The sequence below is a fragment of the Elephantulus edwardii genome, unplaced genomic scaffold (genome assembly GCF_000299155.1).
Source record: "Elephantulus edwardii isolate Elephantulus edwardi_28Jun2011 unplaced genomic scaffold, EleEdw1.0 scaffold00029, whole genome shotgun sequence".
Lineage (NCBI taxonomy): Eukaryota > Metazoa > Chordata > Mammalia > Macroscelidea > Macroscelididae > Elephantulus > Elephantulus edwardii.
In genome coordinates, this window is record NW_006399779.1 from 3,642,026 (window position 1) to 3,643,245 (window position 1,220).

A 1,220-nucleotide genomic window follows, 5' to 3' on the forward strand; every position below is an offset into this window, starting at 1 on the left:
ATCCTTCTGGCATTCCTACATTTGTAATCTCTCCTCTTTACATTCCAACACTATCATTCCAACACTCTGGGCTCATCTCATGTTTTCTCCTCAGCCCTGGAATTTGACATTTCTTCCAAGGAGTCCTAGTTCTATTTATTGTACTGTCAAACCAACATCTGGGTGCTAAGCATGCTTCTTACTATTGGGAAGTGATTGCATTTTAGTTCTCACAGGGAATAACACTGAGAAAAAATGTTTCATACTAACCTTTAAAACACATATATCAGTATTTGTATATGCATCAGTTCAAATTGATTTCCAGCTCTGACCTAGTAATCCCTCCAGACTCTCTTTGTTAGGGTGGCAGCGTTCATAGCCAAAGGGTGTGTTTCTCAAGTGGTTCAAATCCAGCAGTATCTCTAGAGCAGAAAAGAAGTGCAATCTCCTTGGAAACCCAATGGAGGGTCAGTTACCAGTCAGTTTTCACTTGACAGCAGTGACAAAAAGAGAGCCTATGTATTTGCCATTTTTTCTCTGTCACTGAAGCCTGACAACTAACTGGCTCCCATTATCATCACTTTATGTATTTATATTTCTCCAACACTAGTACCAGAAGTTAAGAAATTAGAAGATGTGGAAATCCAAAACCTCTGTAAATGTCTATTAAAAGTAATTTTTTAAAAAAGAAATCAGAAGATGTGTTGCATTGGGAAAATCTGCTGTCAAGGATCTCTGCAAAATGCTAAAAAGTAAGAGTATAAATTTAAAGATTAAGGTTCGTATAATCTAAGCCTTATATCCATTTAGCTTTCGCTCTTTTCAGTTACTTGCTATGCACTTTAAAGTTGGACAATGAATAAGAAGGACTGAAGAAGAATTAATGCCTTTGAGCTCTGGTGTTGGAGAAGAGTACTGAATATCCCATGGATTGTCAAAAGAACAAACAACTTTCTTTTTTCGAGAAACTGCAATCAGGATGCTTCTTAGAGGCAAGGATAACAAATCTTCATCTCACATACTTTGGGCATGCTGTTAGGAGAAGCCAGTTCTTAGAAAAGGACATCATGCTTGGAAGGATGGAGGGTCAGCAAAAGAGGGGAAGACCCTCACTAAGATTAATTGACAATGGCTATAACAATGGGTTCAAGTGTGTCAAGGTTCAGATCCATCCATTGTTCATAAACTCACTATGTTGTTGTTGTTGTTGTTGTTGTTGTTATGTGCCATCGAGTCGCCTG